General features: G+C 34.8%; 1 long non-coding RNA gene across 2 annotated transcripts in view; it reads right to left on the bottom strand.

Moving 5' to 3' along the window:
- LOC137246840 (uncharacterized) overlaps positions 1 to 10,194 on the bottom strand; it is a 330,118-nt gene extending 319,924 nt beyond the window's left edge. Inside the window, exons 1-2 of one of the 2 annotated variants that reach the window (XR_010951718.1) lie at positions 9,705 to 10,194; positions 9 to 524 (exon numbers count right to left, since the gene is read on the bottom strand). This is a non-coding gene — a long non-coding RNA (uncharacterized lncRNA). The remainder of the gene's footprint in view (positions 1 to 8; positions 525 to 9,704) is intronic. The other variant, XR_010951719.1, reaches the window with a different exon arrangement.
- Positions 10,195 to 23,234: the final 13,040 nt, after the last annotated feature.

The raw sequence follows: 23,234 nt of genomic DNA, 5'->3' as shown, positions 1-23,234 counted from the left end.
TTACTCACCTGTATGATTGGATAATTTAAGCTGTTTATTGTTATGCATAATAAATATTTAAATGGTTCGGCAATGGCGCTTCGCTAAAACTTTCAGCAATTTTTTGTTGTTCCAGGCCACTGCTTTTTTTTTTTTTGGCAATGGTTGGTCATTTTCAATATATTTAAACAGTCGCAATATTAATTATAAGCATTCATTTTTTTAATAAACTTTCTTTGTTTTTTTTTTTTTTTTGTGGCCGAGCTTTTCGTTTTGTTAATAATTATTTTGGGAATGAGTGCATTAATTGAAGTTCTTAATTATTTGATTTTAATAAGAAATAGTTTTTAGGTAAGAAAATTTATTATTATTATTATTTTCTTTTAATCTTTGCTCAATATATCATCGTGAATTTTTTGGCTACAAACTAAGCAAATATATAGTTTTCGCGTTAAACTTTTTTTCTGATATTCCTTTTTTTATTGTCTCAATGAAAAGATATATATTTTATTTATTGAGATGCGCCTAAAAATATGCAAAAATTGCTATGTTCGAAACCTTTGTGAAAAACAAATGTTTGCTTTTTAATTGCAGAGTTTTTATTAAAGGCGTATTCTGTTGTCATTCAGGTTGCAAAAGAACGCCCCTTTTTATACTCAGTTGAGCAGAGCTCACAGAGTATAAAGTTTGATTGGATAACGGTTGGTTGTACAGGTATAAAGGAATCGAGATAGATGTAGACTTCCATATATCAAAATCATCAGGATCGAAAAAAAATTTGATTGAGCTATGTCCGTCCGTCCGTCCGTTAACACGGTAACTTGAGTAAATTTTGAGGTATCTCGATGAAATTTGGTGTGAAGGTTCCTGAGCACTCATCTCAGATCGCTATTTAAAATGAACGATATCGGACTACAACCACGCCCACTTTTTCGATATCGAAAATTTCGAAAAACCGAAAAAGTGCGATAATTCATTACCAAAGACAGATAAGCGATGAAACTTGGTAGGTGGGTTGAACATGTGACATAGAAAATTAGTAAAATGTTGGGCAATGGGCGTGGCACCGGCCACTTTTAAAAGAAGGTAATTTAAAATTTTTGCAAGCTGTAATTTGGCAGTCGTTGAAGATATCTTGATGAAATTTGGCAGGAACTTTACTCCTATTACTATATGTACGCTTAATAAAAATTAGCAAAATCGGAGAAGGACCACACCCACTTTAAAAAAAAAATTTTTTAAAGTAAAATTTTAACAAAAAATTTAATATCTTTACAGTATATAAGTAAATAATGTCAAATTTCAACTCCAGTAATGATATGGTGCAACAAAATACGAAAATAAACGAAAATTTCAAAATTGGCGTGGCCCCGCTCTTTTTCATTGAATTTGTCTAGGATACTTTTAATGCCATAAGTCGAACAAAAATTTACCAATCCTTTTGAAATGTGGTAGGGACATAGATTTTATGACGCTAACTGTTTTCTGTGAAAATCGGCGAAATCGGTTGATGCCACGCCCAGTTTTTATACACAGTCGTCCGTCTGTCCTTCCGCATGGCCGTTAACACGATAACTTGAGCAAAATTCGACATATCTTTACTAAACTTAGTTCACGTACTTATCTGAACTCACTTTATCCTGGTATAAAAAATGAACGAATTCCGACTATGACCACGCCACTTTTTCGATATCGAAATTTACGAAAAATGAAAAAAATGCCATAATTCTATACCAAATACGAAAAATGGGATGAAACATGGTAATTTTATTGGTTTATTGACGCGAAATATAACCTTAGAAAAAACTTTGTAAAATGGTTGTGACACCTGCCATATTAAGTAGAAGAAAATGAAAAAGTCCTGCAGTGCGAAATAAAAAAACCTTGAAATCTTGGCAGGGATACTGTTCGTGGTATTACATATATAAATAAATTAGCGGTACCCAACAGATGATGTTCTGGGTCACCCTGGTCCACATTTTGGTCGATATCTGGAAAACGCCTTCACATATACAACTACTCTTTTAAAACTCTCATTAATACCTTTAATTTGATACCAATATCGTACAAGCACATTCTAGAGTCACCCCTGGTCCACCTTTATGGCGATATCTCGAAAAGGCGTCCACCTATAGAACTAAGCCCCACGCCCTTTTAAAATACTCATTAACACCTTTCTTTTGATACCCATATTGTACAAACGCATTCTAGAGTCACCCCTGGTCCACCTTTATGGCGATATCTCGAAAAGGCGACCACCTATACAACTACCACCACTACCTTTAAAAACCCTCATTAATACCTTTAATTTTATACCCATATCGTACAAACACATTCTAGAGTTACCCCTGGTCCACCTTTATGGCGATATCTCGAAACAGCTTTCACCTATGGAACTAAGGATCACTCCCTTTTAAAATACTCATTAACACCTTTCTTTTGATACCCATATCGTACAAACAAATTCTAGGGTCACCTCTGGTCCACCTTTATGGCGATATCCCTAAATGGCGTCCACCTATAGAACTATGGCCCACTCCTTCATAAAATACTATTTAATGCCTTTCATTTGATAGACATGTCATACAAACACATTCCAGGGTTTCCCTCGGTTCATTTTCCTACATGGTTATTTTCCCTTATGTTGTCACCATAGCTCGCAACTGAGTATGTAATGTTCGGTTACACCCGAACTTAACCTTCCTTACTTGTTTATAATCAAGTTGCTTGTAACATCTCTGTTAAAGACCGGCAGGCAGAAAAGTGTACACATTCGTTTGCACAACATTCATTTAAACAAGCTTTGTTCTTGTTCTTCTTTGCTAACTTTGATTGGGCGAGGTTTGTACGTAATGAGATAAAAGAATCGAAATAGATATGAACTTCTTTATGTCAAGTTGATCAGCATCGAAAAAGATTTTGATGTCCGTACGTCAGTTCGTTAACGGTATATTAAGAACAAAATGATAATTGGCGAAAAATGGAATAATTGCTACTATTCACTATCCAAAACTGGTAAAGTAGAAACACTTTGTATGTGGATTGATTTTACGATGCCAAGTAAGATTTCGGTTGAATTTTGGAAAATGGGCGTAGTGCCGTGTAGATATACAATTTTTGCTACTAAGTGAAAATAAGCAAAATCGGTTTGATGGAACCCACTTTTTAAGGTTACTTTAATTACGGTATATATTGATATTTCACATTAGTATTCATAACGTGAAGCAAAGTACCTAATTAAAATTTATTTTATAAATGGGCGTGGTCTCGCCTCTTATTTCGTTAACCTCTCTTTAATACTATTAATACCATAAATCGAACAAAAATTACCAAATTGTGTAAAAATATAATTTTTATGACAAAAACAATTTTTTTTGTACGAATTTTCGAAAACGGCTGCAAACCACGCCAATTTTTTATACCAAGTTGCCCGGCTATACTTACGTTCGTCTATTAACATTTAAACATAAGCCAAATTTGGTACACAGGCTTATTTCAACTTAAAAAATAATTTTTTTTTTCTTGAAATGCTCGTAACCAGATAATAACCACACCTACTTTTTCGATATCGAAAATTTCTTGAAATGTACAGGAAGGGGCAATATATTAATAATCACAGGTAAAGTTATAAATATTTAAGAATGGACTAGCCTTATAACGTTATAATACAAGTTTATAAAATGGGCGTTGCAACGCCCAAATTAAGTAGAAATATATTCAAAGCTTCGAGATCTATCAATAAGAATCCGTTAGTATCTCTTGCAGTTTTGCAGAATTATGGTTCTAGGTTTTATAAGTAGATTGGAAGAAAGTTTGACCATGCCCACTTTCTTCTTTCATGTCAGTAAATGTTCGTAACATTTCTCTAAAAATTGTCCCTTAATTTATATATATTAGATCACACAGATTTCCTTACTACTCAGTTCTAACTTTGATATATTTTTGCTCTCTTCTAAGAAGCATTTGAGCTTTTCTGATCTATATTTTGATAATCGAAAACATTTTGGAATGTATTTGAGGTTTTTTAGAGTATGCATAATTTAGTCGCAGGAAAGAACATCACCTTATGTCGGCCGCGAGCTCGAAAACAGAATATTTTTCTAAAAAGGTCTGTCTAATGTCACAATGTATTGAATTTTTGTCAAGATAGGGAATTTTGAAACAAACTCTGAGATAGAGTGTTTTGGAACGACAGCGGAGTCAACAGTAGATTTAATTTTTTCTGAAGTATCAATGGAAAAGTTGTAGTTGTTTTCTACATGCAATTCTACATTTTACCCTGTGATCTTGTGTGACCAGCATAAAATACAAAAGGACTTATGATGCATAATTGTAATTAAGCTAGAAAAACTTATTTTACATAAGCGTGTAATAAATACCGTTACTTTGCAGCGTTAACAAAATTTTACAATTGCATTCAATTATTTTGTTAACAGATTACAATAACAAAGTGAAATAAAGATTTAAAAAAAATAAATAACGTGTTATCCTGCTGAAACGCATTTTCGTCAGCCATAAATATATGAGTACATAAAAAAATTAAAATACCTTTGCATATTTAGGCAGTTGTAATTCTTTTTTTTTTTTTTGTATGTGTGCGTGTTTGTCTGTGCGACTACTACATACATATTAATAAAATAGCAAAGCACATGTGTTTTCACGCACATTTACATACAATTTTATTACACATACATATGCGCTGGAGTATTTAATTAATTTTCATGTTGATTATCTGCAAAAACTGCGAAAGGGCAACAACAAAAACAAACAATCGAAATACAAGCGTTAAGCGCATAGTCAAATAATTAAATAGTCAAATGAAACTGAACAGACAAATGCCAACACATACAACAAAAAGTGTCAAACTACAACAGAACGCCGTAAGCAGCAATAACAACCACAATATGTGGCAGCCAATGGAGGAATGTGCGTATAACAGTAAAACAAAATGACATGAAACATTCAACAATTCGAAAGTAAAAAGCAATGCATGGAAGCCATGGGAGCCGTTTGGTTTCAACAATTTGTTTATTTGCAAATTGTCAGCATGTACAATAACAATTGCACGAAAGAATATAAAAATATATGTATAAATATATGTACTTATGTATGTTTAACAGCAACTGCCACAAGAGCAACAATATGTTTGTAAATAAAAGTGACAATATGCGAGTAAATATGCTTTACAATAAAACTATTTGATATTACACACCGCCAAACGCATGTTGTTAAAATTAAGCGAACCTTTCCATTTGGCGTAAAATTGAGGAGGCACAGCGAAGAAAAGTTACGTGTGCATATGAGATATCAAAAAAATATAATTTAGTTCTTAAATATTATAATAATGGCTATTCTTCCGGAAAACTATTTTTTTTTTATTGTCCATAGTGAAATAGAATACAGAAAAATCTTAAAATAAGAAATGAAAGGAAAACACCTAAAAAATTTCAGAAATTTTTGTACTAAATTTTTCTGATATAGAATTCAAACTGTTGGAAAATTTGTTGAAAGTAGCTTTTTCAACTTGTGTGAATGTCAAGTGCGAAATATTTGCACGAACTGAAAACCCAGCACATGTCTGAACAAAAGACAAAAATTAAGATATTTTAATAATTATAACATATGTATTTACATTAGTCAGGCCGTTATTAGAATATGGTGCAATAATTTGGAACCCGAGCTACCAGGTTCATATTCATCGGCTAGAATAAAAGGATTCTTACTTTGCTCCTTAAGAGATTTTCATTGGGATTCTACGTATAATATTCCACCTTATACTAAACCTGAAACTTATTAATATTCCCACACCTGCTAGTCGTATGAAAATGCTTGGAATTCTATTTATGATTAAATTACTAAATGGTTCGGCCTCTAGCTCATTTCTGTTGAGCGAAGTAAACTTTAATATCCCATCCCGGTCTTCAAGACATTTTAAACCTCCCTCCCTAAAACATTGTAAAGCAAATTTTGAATTAAATAAGCCCTTCCGCTGCTTGTGTCAGAATTACGTGGCCCACTCTAGCACTTTTGATGTTTCGGACTCGTTTTTTACATTAAAAAATCTGTTCTTTCCTCTCTTAATAGTAACTAAATGTATTCATTAACATATTGAATTCAATTTCTACTCATTCTATCTATTATATGTATGTATATTAATTACTAATATGGCATTTATTTTACTTAGTTGATGAGGTTTCCTCTATAGTGGAGCTGTTTTAGATTTCGACGGTTAACAAACCACTGCTTTACAACGACTCGGCATGAACAGGGTTAGCCTGGGTTCATTGGACCACTTGAAGGCAGTGCGCTGTCACAACGTCCACTTGAGATATATATATGGAGTGAAGAAAAAAATCTACATGCACCCCCTATTTCCGCTCGATTGCAGAGCCAATAACTTATCGAAAAAATATGCTTATACAGTTTTTTGTTTTTAAACCTTTTTCTAATCATAACAAACTTACATTAACATGAAATTGCAAAACTATGGCAAGGAAACATAAAAACAACCTTAACAAAAGTCTTCATGCAGTACTTAAAAAAGTTGGTTTAGTAGTAACAACTTCACGTAACAGTTAATTATATTGTTTCTTTGTATTTGGTCGGTCCACCATTGGCTGGAAGCCGGCGTCGCATTGAAGCTACTAATTTGTTAACTCTGTAGGTGTTATATTGTTCCAAGCTTCTATAATACATTCTACATACAGCAGCGCTAGAAACCTGGTTTCTTCAAATTATTCATTCTAAAACTTCCCAGATATGCTCAATAATATTTAAATCTGGGATTTGTGGTGGTATATTTAATTAATAGAAACGCAGCCAATTCTTAACAAAATGCGCATTGTGCTTTGGATAGTCATCCTGCTGAAAGATTCAACCTGCACCGAGCTCCTACTTATCCAACCGTGGTTTCAAATTATCTTCAAATTTTTTTTTAAAGCACGTTGTGGCAGCGCTTGCCCTCAAGTGACGCAATGAAATCAGGCTAATCTTTTTCAAGCGATCCATTTATATATACATATATATATTTTTTTTTTCTTATCTTCGTTCAAAAGCGGTTTGTCATGCATCGAGATCTGAGATTGCTCAGCTACAGAAGCGTTATCATCAGCTAAGCGTAATACTAAACGAGAACAGAAACAAACTTATTATACGCTAATTATTTAGGGAGGCGAGAACAGTCTTTTTTATAGAAAAAAGAAAGCCCGAGTCTTCAAGTGTGTTTAAGTGAGAGTTATAATTTTGGCATAGACACCGAAAGGGTTCATTTGCATAGTTCGAAATTCTTTCTACATTGTTTCAGCAGAAGAAATTTGAAGTTTCTCGAAGTCCGAGTGGGAACAAAAAAGTTTACGTCATTCAGAAGGAACGAGCTTGAAATTGATACCATTAAAAATGTTGTCATATATAATACATCAAGCATTTCCCTTCGACTGGCAAGCGTTGGAAGGTTGAATGGATAGGCTTCCTTAACTAATTAAAACTTGTAATTAAAGCAATCCATTTTACCCCCACTAAATGTCTCTCTACCAATTCCAAATGCGGCAACAGCTCGCCCAACCATAACACTGTTGTCATCATGTTTACAGTTGACTCCTTTGGATCGAGTGCAGAGTTTATATCTCATCCATACATTTGTTCTTCCATCGTTACTGAAAATATTAAACTTTGGCTCATCGGTAAAAAAAAAATGTTAGCCAATGATGCATCCCCTTTTCCGTATGCGCTTTCGCGAACTCCAAGCGAAGCTTACGAGTTCTTTTTTCAGAAATAACAGGCTTTTTGCGTCGTATTCTGCTTGAAAGCTGTTCTTGTTCACACTTCTTTGCACTTTTATTGGATGGACACAATTGCTTGAGGAATAATCTCGATTTTTGCTGAAGTTATCGTATTAAACTGCGCACATAGCTCAATCAAAGGCTTTTTCGAAAATTAAATTTTTGATATAAGGATGCCTATATCTATCGCGAATTCTTTATGCCATTAGATACAACGGTTGTCAAATTAAAGTTAGAATACGCTTTTGTATTAGTAAACGCTGGCTATAAAAGATTTTGTGAGCAATACCTTGGACTATAGATCGGTTGCGGGTCGGGCATTTTGCGCTATTTCTCAAACTGACCATATAATACTCGTTAAGTATTACGCGTCCTCTCTGCCAAATTTGGCAACGATCAACTCAGCTCTTCTGCAACAATTTCATTTTGCCGATAATCTTAGTTATTCTCGTACGTGAGTGTACTGCCTCTAACCATAGTTTCTAATCCCAACTACAAACATATCTGAAAAAATTAGAATCTCTCAGAGTATACAATTTTGCAAGCTGGCTCTTCGACTATATGCAGCAGTGAACAGAAAAATTGCAGTGGTAAAATTTATTAAAGTTCATCAACAAATCTTTTTTTACTTCGCATTTAATAAGAAAAACTGTATGCATATGAAACTATGCAAACCAATCTCGTAGCGGCTTTCGGAAAAATGAGAAAATTCGATAAAGCTTTACAAAACTGTCAAACTTTTTGCTTTCTCCGAATTTTTTGAAAATGCCGTCTTGTCCAACAATTAATTTTAGTCAACCAAAGTATAAGGTATAGCTCTCTAAGGGTTTTCCTCTATATAAATATTTTTTTTTCACACTTTATATGGAGGATATTCTAATGCTTTCGCACAAACTACAGCAAAGTCTAGGCAGCGATCCACTTCAAAGTCAAAAGATGGTCCGCTTCTCATATATGAGCTAAGGGAATTTTTAGAATGAACTCTTACCGCTTGAAGTAGTAGCGCTATCGAATAGGGTCTTAAAATCTGTGGGTATAGACTGGAGGAACATGATAGTAGAATAACTCCGAATATTAATATTTTTGAGCAATCTCTAATTAGATATTGGTAAGAATGTATTTCCAAGAAAAGTTTAGGATTATTAAAGTAAACCACCTCATCATGAGTGATTGTTTATCAAAAAAGTTTGGATATATCGCATGATCGTTAAATATGAAACATTCGTTTTATTATGAAGTAAAAATAGAGTGACAAATGTATTGCTCATCAGAAGAGAGTAAAAAGAGAGTTACAAATGTTTAAATAATAAGTCACTTTAGCAAAAACAGCCACCGAAATAATCTGATCCTTTTATATCGCGACCACATTGAGATTGATCTTGAACAAGTTTACTCGATCACCCGCATATTGAGCGCATGATCTTCAGCTATCAAATTTGTTTTTCAACCAGAGAAACTCACTAGATACTTTCTAAATGATTCTAAAATAAATTCGATCAATACAAATTTTTCAAGCAGTATCATTGAAATATAAAGCGTGTTTTTATTTCGCAAATAGGTCGACCATGGCGTATGAGTGTCTTGCAAAGTGAACAATTTGTTTCGATCTTGATATACCAATACATTATACTTGTATCAATTTATCTTTACAAAAGTTAACTCTTAAGTATTCTAAAGCTTTTTTTTTTTATTTAATAAAGCACATTATTTTGAAGGGTAGACTATTTTTTCAAGCTTTTATCTACCCACAAAAGCATACAAAAAAGCTTAGCAGTGATCTGGTGATGATCATGCTTGAGACTATGTAGATCAGTCGATGAAACCCACAATATCTTTTATTTCAGTTAAAGTGTGCATGCCATAATATGATCACCTACTATTTTTATCTAACAAAGACACATTTTTTCAATGAACTGTTATTCTTGGAAAAAACAAATATGCACCTACCCATTTATATGTATATATCAGCAGTCCTTCAGGATTATTGGATATTTTGTTATATTTTTATAATTCTTAGTTCGTTTTTATTTTAATTGTGTTATTGAATTGAAGCACTAATATATAAATTTTATTTATTTGCAATTTATTTTTAATAATAGTCGTTAGTATTAAAATTATAAATTTTCATAAGCTAAGATTTTTAAATTTATGTTTTTTTTTTCAAATAGAACTGTTTTTGCGTTTATTTTTTGTTTTTTTTTTCGCGATCGTTTGAGTCCAGCCAACATGCGTTTCACTGCGTTAGTATGCGTGCGCCACAAAGCATGCAATATTTTCGTACCTCAACACAACAGTAAAATCCACAGTGTGCAACAATACGAGTTGAGTTACAGCAACATTTTACAAATAAGATGCACTAAAATAAATCGCAAATTTAAGCGCAACAATGCAAAAAGGGATCAATAGACAAATGACGAAAGCTATCGAACACACTGCACGCAAGAATTTTCACTTATGAGAAACATTTTGCGTTTGCGGGCGTTTTTATATGAGCCACACAATCGGCCGCGCCACCGAACAACCAACCGACCGGGTGGAGATATGCAAAAAAATTCAAATACAATAAATGCGTTGTAAACGTAGAAGTGCAACAATTGCAAATACATAATAAACAACAAAAGCAAAGAAATAAATAAAACAATTATAAAGGAAGCAAGGCACGAAGTCCAATGAAAGCAAGAAATGCGACAAAGTAAAATGGCAAAAACAGTAAAAGTAAAATTCGCATAAGCATAGGAAAAGGTAAGCTATTGCAAAAAATTAAATTTGTATGAGTGTTAGTAGTGGAATTACTGTTAGGGAGTAACCGATGAATTTGAGCACAATGCCACATCAGCTTCGGATGCTGTGAGTGCTCGTGTTAGGTGCAGTCAGCGAATGACGACTAGCTGAGAAAAAACCAATTTGTTTTTATTTTATTCAAAGTCGCATGACGCTCTCGATGTTGTTTATAGCTGAGCTTAGTTTATTCACCCTTTCAAAAGCTCTTATTCACTCAGTGTACCTAAAAGTATGCAAGCTAACGGATTCATTGTGGCAATTTGGACATTTGTTGGCATTGCTTAGTATGAAAAAAGATGAGCTTATCTAAAAATACGTTAGTCAATAAATTTTTGATAAGTCTTATTCAAAACTTAAACAGCTTACAGCGTTTTTGTGACTTAAGAGCAATGATTGCGAAACCCGTGTCATCCAAAATGCTTTATCAAAACAAATTTTAGAGATAATACTCATGGATCAAACGCAGATAGTCCGCGGATCATGAAAGTGACATTCGGAGCAGCCTAAAAATTGGCGGGATGGGACCTACATAGATGTTTCATGCCGACTCTGAATGGCATCTTAATGGCAGATGAATTTTCACTGGAATGTTTGATAAATCACTGATGAAAGGTGAAAACGTTTATAAAAACTTTTTTTTATTGAAAAACTTTTTTCTTAATTTTAACATTTCTTTTCCCGGGATTTTAACTCAAACCCGTTGATGTAGTAGGCGGTGCACGTTAACACCACGCTAGGCCTCCCGAACAATATTCCAGGCGAAAAAAATGCTTTGTAGCTCGGAGGACCACCCGAAAGTAGGTGGACCTGCTGATGGACATCAAGAGTTCCATAAATAAGTCTAAGGCGCTTCCAATAATTTTGAAGAGCTATGTGGAAGAGTAACAAAACTAGCAATATGATTAAATTCACATCAAAACAAAATAACGAGACCTCGAGATTGGAACAGCAAAAGCCTCTTGACGAAATTAAAGCATGGAACGTCACCCTTACTCAAGGTGAAAGTGGTTCACACATGGGCGAAAGACCCACCGACTTCTTGCAATGAAAAGCTTAGCTTATGTTAGTATGAACTCGACTAATACTTGGTGTTCTTAAACCCAATTAAGTGAATGGGCCAGTTGACTCAACAAAACCAAAGTCCGCCAACTAATGTGCAATATTTATATGGCTTGACAACTGGCTTGGTAATATTTTATAATTTAGTTGACTTCATTCTTTGCGAAAGAAATATACTTGACACAGAGGATAAACATTTCACATAATTAATATTAACAACAAGTAAGGAAGGCTAAGTTCGGTTGTAACCGAACATTACATACTCAGTTGAGAGCTATGGAGACAAAATAAGGGAAAATCACCATGTAGGAAAATGAACCTAGGGTAACCCTGGAATGTGTTCGTATGACATTTGTATCAAATGGGAGGTATTAAAGAGTATTTTAAGAGGGAGTGGGTCATAGTTCGATAGGTGGACGCCATTTAGGGATATCGCTATAAAGGTGGATCAGGGTTGACTCTAGAATTTGTTTGCACGATATGGGTATCAAATGAAAGGGGTGAATGAACATTTTAAAAGGCAATGGGCCATAGTTCTATAGGTGAACGCCTTTTCGAGATATCGCCATAAAGGTGGACCAGGGGTGACTCTAGAAAGCGTTTGTACAATATGGGTATCAAACGAAAGGTGTTAATGAGTATTTTAAAAGGGCGTGGGACTTAGTTCTATAGGTGGACGCCTTTTCGAGATATCGCCATAAAGGTGGACCAGGGGTGACTCTAGAATGTGTTTGTACGATATCGGTATCAAATTAACGGTATTAATGAGGGTTTTAAAAGGGAGTGGTGGTTGTTGTATAGGTGGTCGCCTTTTCGAGATATCGGCATAAAGGTGGACCAGGGGTGACTTTAGAATGCGTTTGTACAATATGGATATCAAACGAAAGGCGTTAATGAGTATTTTAATAGGGCGTGGGGCTTAGTTCTATAGGTGGTCGCCTTTTCGAGATATCGCCATAAAAGTGGACCAGGGGTGACTCTAGAATGTGTTTGTACAATATGGCTATCAAACGAAAGGTGTTAATGGGTATTTTAAAAGGGAATGATCCTTAGTTCCATAGGTGGACGCCGTTATGAGATATCGCCATAAAGGTGGACCAGGGGTGACCCTAGAATTTGTTTGTACAATATGGGTATCAAATGAAAGGGGTTAATGAGCATTTTAAAAGGAAGTGGGCCTTAGTTCTATAGGTGGACGCCTTCTCGAGATATAGCTATAAAGGTGGATCAGGGGTGACTCTAGAATATGTTTGCACGATATGGGTATCAAATGAAAGGTGTTAATGAGTATTTTAAAAGGGCGTGGTAGTAGTTGTGTATGTGAAGGCGTTTTCCAGATATCGAACAAAATGTGGACCAGGGTGACCCAGAACATCATCTGTTGGATACCGCTAATTTATTTATATATATAATACCACGAACAGTATTCCTGCCAAAATTTCAAGGATTTTTTATTTCGCCCTGCAGAACTTTTTCGTTTCATTCTACTTAATATGCTAGGTGTCACACCCATTTTACAAAGTTTTTTTCTAAAGTTATATTTTGCGCCAATAAACTAATCCAAATACCATGTTTCATCCCTTTTTTCGTATTTGGTATAGAATTGTGGCATTTTTTTCGTTTTTCGTAATTTTCGATATCGAAAAAGTGGGCGTGGTCATAGTCCGATTTCGGCCATTTTTTACACCAATACAAAGTGAGTTCAGATAAGTACGTGAACTGGGTTTAGTAAAGATATATCGATTTTTGCTCAAGTTATCGTGTTAACGGCCGAGTGGAAGGACAGACGATCGACTGTGTATAAAAACTGTGCGTGGCTTCAACCGATTTCGCCCTTTTTCACAGAAATAAGTTATCGTCCCAGAATCTAAGCCCCTACCAAATTTCACAAGGATTGGTAAATTTTTGTTCGACTTATGGCATTAAAAGTATCCTAGACAAATATAATGAAAAAGGGCGGAGCCACACCCTTTTGAAATTTTCTTTTATTTTTGCATTTTGCTGCACCATCTCATTACTGGAGTTGAATGTTGACATAATTTACTTATATACTGTAAAGATATTAAATTTTTTGTTAAAATTTGACTTTAAAAAAATTTTTTTTTAAAAGTGGGAGTGGTCGTTCTCCGATTTTGCTATTTTTTTTAAGCATACATATAGTAATAGGAGTAACGTTCCTGCCAAATTTCGTCATGATATCTTCAACGACTGCCAAATTACAGCTTCCAAAATTTTAAATTACCTTCTTTTGAAAGTGGGCGGTGCCACGCCCATTGATCAAAATTTTACTAATTTTCTATTCTGCGTTATAAGTTCAACTCACCTACCAATTTTAATCGCTTTATTCGTCTTTGGTAATGAATTATCGCACGTTTTCTGTTTTTCGAAATTTTTGATATCGAAAAAGTGGGCGTGTTCATTTTAAATAGCGATCTGAGATGAGTGCTCAGGAACCCACATACCAAATTTCATCAAGATACTTCAAAATTTACTCAAGTTATCGTGTTAACGGACGGACGGACGGACATGGCTCAATCAAATTTTTTTCGATCCTGATGATTTTGATATATGGAAGTCTATATCTATCTCGATTCCTTTATACCTGTACAACCAACCGTTATCCAATCAAAGTTAATATACTCTGTGAGCTCTGCTCAACTGAGTATAAAAATATATGCGTATTGTAATTAATCATAACTTAAACCGTTTGTTTTTTACAGAAAAGTACGCCTATGTAATTTTGTTCAATATTTCTTGAAGATTCTGCGTCCCAAAAAGCTCCTTTTAAAGTTTCACATCTTCAAAACATTACCATTTCACTCAATAGCCCTGTTTCTCTTTTACTCAAAATTACGCATTAAATTTTTCCCCTTATTCAGCACTCTCAAAGCTGGCTAAGCTCCTTAAAGCTCTCATCTCATACTCACAAGCAATCGGCTCATGCTCCAATATGTTCGCTTAACTTCGTATAGTTTCGTCATTAGTATCGGTTTTACTCGTTTTTCAGATTTATACTTCGTACACGCATAGAGTGTACTGCATTACAATGCATTTGCAAAAATTCATCTGCACTCATTTTATACCCCTGAAATTCATGCGCTCTGGTAGCATATTACTGCATTAACTTTAGCTCTGCAAGCGTATCTTTAATATACAAAAATTAACTATGCATATGAACTCTCATGATGCGCCCTCATGCTCAGATGAATTCACTATTGTGTGCTCATTTGCTCTCTTTTACTATAGCACGAATTTGCTGTGCGGCGCGGCTATTTCTTTGATATCGCTTTCATTTACGTTTTACGCCCGTTTTTTGATGTTTCATATAGATATATATTTTTTTTTTTGCTCTGGAAAAGAGAGCTTATATGTTAGTGTGTGTAAATTTAATCATCGTGTTCAAAGGCATATCGTCGTAGTCGTCATGCTTCTCATTGCTGTTGCATTGCATCTTCGTTTTATGCGTATTGCATGCGACGGCATCCTTTGATTACTTTGGTAGATTACAATTTTACGCTGCTTTTGTTGTAGTTGAAAATATGACAATTATGTTATACTTATAACAATAACAGTGTCACATGCATTTCTATTTACACCAATCTTTCGATATATGTATGTCAGTTAGCACCATCATTGGAGAGCTTCTCTGGAAATTATAAAATATTTAGTGATCACTTTTACCATTTCCACATGTTCTTTGACTGATTACTATATCGACCATGAAATTAAATCTCTAAAATTTTAAAGTACCCTCTTATATTAAAAGGATTAAGTCTCCTTCTTACTGATAAATAATAATTATGGAATCATTCCACGATCCATTTGGGGTTTTTCGGGATTGTTTAATTTACTATTTCCACATCTTTGGGAACGTTCCGGGACGTTGACATGTAAAAGTGTCAATAGAACAAGCGTCGATTGACATTAATTCGCTTTTATAATGTCATTGACACTAGTTCCAAATCTGAAAGAGAATTAATGCAAGAATCATGTTGAAATCAACGTTATTGATATTAACTCTTTTTACAAAAGCGATTTTATTTCAGAAAAACTTTTTCTCTCTTAATGTCAGAATTTCGTATGGACACAACCACCGAACTTTGGAATAGCAGTCGCAAAAATTTTGATTCCAAATATTAGTTGCCTATTACGATAGGATTTTAAAATTCCTAATAGAATTAACTATTAGAATAAAAAAAGCGCAGCGGGCGAAAATTTGCAATAAAAACTAGGGTGATTTTTGATCCCAAATTTTCTTTTCATATTATGGTACGATGTTAAGACATTTTTTTGAATTAATTTCCAAAGGTTAAGAATAAGCGTTTTTTCCAATATTTTGCATATTTTGGAAGTTAGTGCTTGTAAATATCGCGAATCATAACACGAAATAAAAATTTGGAATAAAAAATCGCTTGCACACTTTTTTAATTTTTGGAAATTAATTCCAAAAATATCTTAATATCGTATCATAATATGATAAGATTTTTGATTCCAAATTTTTGACAGCGAGGCTTTTTATGGAGCGAAAAAAAATACAATGTGGCCGACTGAACGCCAGATTTGGACGATATAACAAACTCAACCCAATTCACAGTCTTATGCATTTCCCCCAGCTCGTTTTTGCGTAGGCGGCATTAAATAGTCTTAAAGTGAACACAAGTCACTCTTTCAAAGCTAATTAATGTCAATCGACGTTAGTTCCATTGACACTATTACACGTCGCCTTTCGGGGCTATTTCGCCATAACTTCGGGACTATATTGAGATCATTATGAAATTGTCTTGGAATCATTACGGGGACACTCGGAGATGGTTTCGGGATTATACTATCGTATATTTTGCGATCACTTCAGGAATATTTTAGAATCATTCTGGCATTGTATTATACCAAAAAATTGTGGGGCTGTTTCTATTATCGTCATTTTATCGGCATGTCATTGGTTTTTTATCGACAAAAACTATTACAGAATAGTTATAGGTTTATTATCAACTTTTCGTCAGCTTATTATCGAAAAAATATCGCCATGTAATCGAACAATTATCGACTTGCTATTAAAAAATTATTTAAAAAAACATAAATTTACTATCGATAAGTATAGATATATTATCGATAATATATCGATTTTTTATTGAAAAGTTATTGATTTTTTATTGAAAATTTATAGATATGTTATCGATATATTATTGTAAAATAAAAGTAAATTAAAGGGTGCCAAAAACTTATGTTTAATATTTTTTTAAATCCTTATAAGCTAACCCACATATTCATAATAACATAAATAAATGGTTTATAAAGCTTTGAAAAATGGTATTTCTATACGAATTTGCAGGTTTAGGAGCTTTTTGAAGCTCTGCCTTTTTTTACTTCATATGTACATCGATGATCTTTGGTGCACAGCTTGTCTGAAAAATGGTGATAGTTGGGTTTTTGCTTTGAAAAATTAATATCGTAAAGAGCTTTTAGCACATTTCTGAGCCATAGTAATACGAACCTAAGTAAACGTTTCGCCTGTTTTCGGCTAGAGATGGACACTTATAGAGAAAATGATGTGATTTTGAATATTCTTCGCATGTTGACATATTAAACAATGGCTGCGATTGCAAAAATTTCATTAACTTAACTTGCCAAACATTCTTTCTGTTCTCCTGTTGTCGTAATTAGGCCATACTTTTTTTATGTCTGTTTTAAAAATGTTTTATTTTAATTCTTTTGCATTACCGTAAATAGCGCTGTGCTTAGGAATAGGTATAGGTGCGATTACAGCCATTGGCCACTTCAGAGGAGAAGTGAGTTAAACACCATGGTCGCGGTCTGACTATCAAACAAATATATATTTCAAGCTTCCTTTTGAGTACTCCAACAAAAATCGGCCATCCATTTTGATCTCGTATAATTCCACTAAGAAGATATTTTGATAGCGAAGTATATTTTGTACACCTCGAAGTGGAGCGAGTTGATGTGTTCCTCGCAAATTAGAACTTTCCCTTCTTCAGGAACTTCACTTTAATGTAATATTCCTAACAAATCAATATATGACAACTGGAATATCACATTCGAAGCCTCTGAGGAACTAGTCGACACCTATAGTACGAGTAGTGCAGTTAGACCGCTAAACTCCTTCTACTATAAAAGTTCGTCTGTCAATAAAACGCTTTGTATGGAGTAAAAAATAGCTTCAAATATTTGCATTCAAAACGGCGAAATACTTACCTTAAGCATCTTGTTTCCTAAACGAAAATCAAAACTATTTATATTCAAATTCAATGCAAACAAACGACAAAATATGGCAATTGAGTGCGCCGAGCCACATTGTCAACAATTTCGCTGTACATTAGCGACATTTAAACCACAGTCACAACCCAAGAGCTGTAGGAGTAAAGCGTGAAAATTCATTGTGACAAATCACAAGTAAATCAGCTATTCGTTAAAGCAAAAAGAAAACGTCAACATAAAACGTGCGAAATGTGTGAAAAGCGGAAACGGAAGTGCATAAATTTGTTATTTCCATTAAGTGGAAAAAAATTGCTAAACTGGCAAATATGCGCAGGACGAGCAAAGCAGGCTAAGTAAAGAATATACAATAGCTGTCGCAAAGCGAACCATTTCAGTTGTTACCGCCAACTAGACACATACTCGTACTTACAAGCGCACTTCAAGTGGTGTTGGTAAGCAACGCATAGCTTATATAAGAAGGCTGTTGGCAACAAAACTGTTTATTTAATCTGTTATTTTGCATATAAAAAGAAGCTGAAAGTGAAGGTAATGGAGAGAAGATCAACAATGTGGAAGAAAAAATGCCAAACGTGTGAAGATCCTATCAAAAAGCTCCATTGGTAGCGTAGGGCTGCATGGCTGTAGCGATATGAAGTGCGATAAGCGTAAAGTGGCAAATGGCAGCATATAAGTACCACAAGAAAAAATAGCTCACAAACACACAGTCACACATTCATCTTAACTCAAGGTTAGACGTGCGAAAAAAGAAATTTCCCAAATTTGTAATTCCAAGGTGAAAAGCCAATTTCAATGGCTGTGAATTAGTTGCAATTTTTTTCACCGAATCAAGTGCTTGGCGTGCTTTTTTGCTGCTGCTTTGTTATAGAACAGCGGATAAAACAGCAGGGAGAGAACAAGGTAGTTGAAATATATCGCTCGTGAATAGCTCATTTGTAGATATTATCATAGCAATTTTAATGCATACAAATTTACGTACGCACAGTAGGGAAAACGACGTGAAAACTAATAGATCACACACCGGTTCAGGGACATCGTGTGGAAGGGATCATTTATGCTAAGATTAAATAAGCATGAGCCATCCTTGGTTGATTTTTATGTAGCTAGTGCATTAACAAACCCGACATTTATAGCATCACCTCGAGTGATATCAGACTTAAAATATCACTATCCTGATTCCTTGTCCAGATACAGAGATATTAAGACTTCAAAAAAGACAAATCACTTTAGCTGAAAAGCATTTTATTGACTGCATAGGATGCAGGAGGAGCTAGTGTCATCCAGTGAGAGCTCGCTTTCAGCAAAGCATAAGAACTTCTTTAGTTTAAACCAGTGGAAACTCGATGGATAGTTTGTTGCTTGGTCGATACCCAGGCCTTTTATTTTGGAGTTCTGGGAGACTGCGGTAAAACGTTTTCTAAGAAAATTCAGCCTTCTTCTACAGGCAGCTGGACTATGAAAAAATAAGTACTTCACTGTTTCGTCTACCACTGTAAAACTGCAGCTGATACAGAAGGTGTTGGGTTTCCATCGTTAGCGCATGAATCACACTTAAGTGTCCAGTGCCCGGCTATTATCGCAACTTTTATGATTATATGCAAACTAATGACCTTTAGAATAACTCACTACATGCTTCTAAAATCTCTATAATACTGCAATTTCCTCTATTTATTGTTGGAGTCATAAACGCGTCTGATGAGATATGGACGTGGCGTTGAGCAAGTCACTCCACATGCCTTGTTATGAGTAAGTAAAAACGAAGATGTGGAGTGAGCTCCCAACTCGGTGAAACCTAAAATTTAAAGCGAACCATTCGGATAAAAAGGGGAACCCCCAAGCTTGTGAGTGCAAAATAGCTAAAAGAGATCGTTTTTTAAACGGGTTTATTTAGCTTGACTTGACAGTAACTTCACTTAACAAGTAACTTCCCGATAAGCTACAAGCTTGAAACTTGGAATATAGTTCAGAACCCGATGACAATGGAATAATAAACAAATCGCCGCTATGTGGGGCAAGGATCGGGATATTCAAAAAAATGGTATTTATGATCCGATTTGGCTCATATTTGGAACAAATATTACATACAGTCCGGTAGAAGTGACATGAAAATATGTTGGAGTTCGAGGAGGGACAAGCATACGCGACGCAGAGTAGAGTAAAGTCTTTGGAAGGTATACGTATTGAGGACTTAGATTGTAACAAAATGTTAGGAAAGAGTCCTTGTAATTATGAGTCACTAAATGAACTGAATAGAATGAGAAATAATAGGCAATTAAATAAAGACTAAAAACTTGAAAATAAAATAATTTAAAAAAAATTTTTAGTTAAGCGGTTTTATTGAAAACAAACGAAACGGCATAAACTAATCGAGATAGATATAGACTTCTATATATCAAAATGATCTGGGCGAAAAAGATATTCATTTAACCATGTCCGTCCGTCCGAAAACACGATAACTTTAGTAAATTTTGAGGTATGTTAATGAAATTTGGTACGTAAGTTCCTGGGCACTCATCTCAATTCGCTATTTAAAATGAACAAAATCGGAATATAAATACGCCCACTTTTTCGATATCGAAAATTTCGAAAAACCAAAAAAGTGCGATACAAATTTATTGGTAGGTGGGTTCACCTTATGACGCAGAACAGAAAATTAGTAAAAGTTTTGGGCGTGGGGCGTGGCACCGCCCACTTTTAAAAGAAGGTAATTTAAAAGTTTTGCAAGCTTTAATTTGGCAGCTAAGTATGTAATGTTCGGTTACATCTGAACTCAGCCTTCCTTACTTGTTTCTTGTAAGAATTATCCTGAAATTTCTTTCGCTGAGAAATTTATTATCAGATAAGCAAGAGAACACACATTTCGTGTGATTTAAAAATTAATATCTAAGTTATTACGGGTCCCACTCAACATAGCGAATAGCTGTACTTAGACCAACTACCTCTTTGTGGTGCAACTGAAATATGTTTCACGAAATCAAAGACAAGCCGTCGAGGACGTCGAATTTTTCTCAACTTGTTCATCTTCGCTATTCCATTGGCAGCCTAGCTGATAAATAATCTGTTCTGATCTAAGCGTTTGTTTGCAACCGAATGCTATCATCTATGAAGTATTGCTTTGATCTGTGCTTGACTGGCTAAGTAAATTGAATCAATACATGATTTAGAGAGAAAAGTTACAGTGAGTACCCATAAATGACTGTAATTGCCGCGTAAAAAACGCAGGGATAGCTCAGCGTTAGCCCGAAAATAAGGCTTAGAATCATCAGACCGGTGAACTTAAAAAATTGGCCGATTTACTTGCTTAAGCCAAACACTATTTTGGATTTCCTTGGTGTTCGACTTTTATCAGGTGCTCTTAATAGAATATGAGCACAATAGGCGGATAGGTCGCAGTGTATTACCTCACCTGAATGCATTTAACTTTAAACTGAAACTGTATTCCTGCTTGGTTTTCGACGTTTATGCAGGGCTTGAACCATTCCTTTCAGAAAAAAAACAAAAATACATTACAACGTGTAACTTTCTTTCCATGTCCCACCTGCCCGCCTCCACTCGATAGCAGAGCACTAAAAGAACTTTTTTGCCACAAGCATAACAAGTTAAATGTATTACAAATTAATTTGCACGCTTAGTAGCATTTTCACAAAACGACGCTACAAACATACAATTCAATACATAAATACAATTCAACCAAAATCAATTCAATTATACACAAACGACAAACCAAATTCAATATGCGCGCACAATTGAATCGGCTGCGGTAATCTGAAAACAAAATTGCCAAACTGACAACTGCAGGCATAGCTAGCACGGCAGCAACAACAACAACAACTTGTCGTACAATTTCAAACACACAAGCAACATCAATAACAGAAGATCGATGGGCAATGTTGATAAACCCCCGGCCTAAGTGTATGTGAGGCAACAGCGCGCAGAGAAACCAAACAGGCAACATATTTTTGTTGCGCCTGCCAGCTCGTATGTCTGATATTTGCTAAATTGGCTGCCTTTTCCTTTCTTTATTCTTGGTTTTTACGGTAGCAAAGATTCATTGTCTGAAACGAAAAATTTTGCAAAGGTATAATGCCGGTCAAGCAGTAATTTGAAATTATTCTACGACAAAATAAGCAGCATTTTTTAATAAATAAACGTTGCAGAAAAAGTGGTATCAACAAGCTATGCTTACGGAATCTAAAACTGAGATGAGTTTAAGATTTGGTGTGGTATTTTGGTAAAGCAAATAAGTTTAACTCTAGTAAAATGGGACTATTCAATTGGAAAATTTGAAATGCTTGGCAAACAAAGATTAGAGGGCGGAATTGAATTGGAATTGAAACTTTTCTATGATGGGAGAGAAGTAAATGTGAAGAGTCTGTTAAAATACAGAGAGATTTATTTTCAAAACCGTAGAAAAATAACAACTGATAAAACTTTTTCGGTCCGTTTCGTTTGACCATATCTAGTTCTTTTATATTTGAACAGAACAGACATACGTTGGTGCGTTTTTCAAAATAATTTCACCATACATTGAGCGCTTTTCAGCGCCTTCAGGTAAAAAGATTATATTGTCATGTGATTAATCTGGTTGTAGTACATAAGAATGCAATCTCTTAACCTGAAGGCGAGTTCCCAATTGGTCTATATCTCGAGTCCTTAGTTACCTAGCGAAAACAAAAACCATCTTTTCATTAGCATTTATCAACAACGTACAATGGATACTCATGTGGTTCAAACACATCCTAGGGTTATCCGGGTCCACGTTTTGGTCTATATCTCGAGACCCTAGTCACGGAGGGCATGAAAAATAATATATACTATAGCAATCATCAACAGCTCCCATTTGCTACCCATATTGTACAAACTCATCCTAAAGTTATCCGGGTCCACGCTTTGGTCTATATCTCGAGCCCCTAGTCACGGAGGGGCATGAAAAATAATCTGTACTATAGCAATCATCAACAGCTCCCATTTGCTACCCATATTGTACAAACACATCTTAAAGTTATCCGGGTCCACGTTTTGGTCTATATCTCGAGACCCTAGTCACGGAGCGGCATAAAAAATACTCTAAACTATAGCATTCATCAACAGCTTCCATTTGATAACCATATAGTCAAACACATCCAAGGGTTACCCGGGTCCACGTTTTGGACTATACCTCGAGACCCTGGCATCCGATTCTTAAAATTTCAAAACACAAACCATCTACTGAATAGTCAGAACAAAGCCTACAAATTTGGTGTGGATAGGTGAGCCCGTTCTTGATTTATAAAATCACAACGAAAAATGGCATTCATTTTTATATATCTTAATATATAAAAAACACGTGTCACAACATTTTCGGCCACGATGGACTCCTAAACTACTGAACCGATTTTGAATTTGTTTTGCACCCCGTGTGTAGTT

This window comes from Eurosta solidaginis, chromosome 3, assembly GCF_040869045.1.
Source record: "Eurosta solidaginis isolate ZX-2024a chromosome 3, ASM4086904v1, whole genome shotgun sequence".
NCBI classification, from domain to species: Eukaryota; Metazoa; Arthropoda; class Insecta; order Diptera; family Tephritidae; genus Eurosta; species Eurosta solidaginis.
Note: the sequence above shows the minus strand (reverse complement) of the source record. Positions and strands in the feature narration are given on the sequence as shown.